Source organism: Balaenoptera acutorostrata, chromosome 19 (assembly GCF_949987535.1).
Source record: "Balaenoptera acutorostrata chromosome 19, mBalAcu1.1, whole genome shotgun sequence".
Classification (NCBI taxonomy): Eukaryota; Metazoa; Chordata; class Mammalia; order Artiodactyla; family Balaenopteridae; genus Balaenoptera; species Balaenoptera acutorostrata.
Genome location: NC_080082.1, coordinates 52522732 through 52523091, shown reverse-complemented (window position 1 = coordinate 52523091; position 360 = coordinate 52522732).

Below are 360 nucleotides of genomic sequence, written 5' to 3'. Positions count from 1 at the left end.
CTGGCCTGAGGTCAGAGACCACCCTCAGAGAAGGGCAGAGCAGGGAAAGGTAGAGAAATGGAGCCACAATCCTATGGACATTGAGGACTTCTGGATCAAACTGTACCTGAAGCCTATATTAACAAAGTCCATAAATTACCATTTCCATATGGACCACTGAGTGAAATTTTTGCTACTTGCAACCAAAACAAAAATTCTAACCTCTCCAGAGCCCCCTCCTTAAGATAGACACTAGATACGTGTTGCCATTCAAAATATTTTAAAACTAGTATTAAACCTGGGCACTGAACAATCAGAACAGACTGCAGGTCATAGCAACGGGCCTGGGTCATGGAGGACCCTGCTGGACTGTAGGGAGGT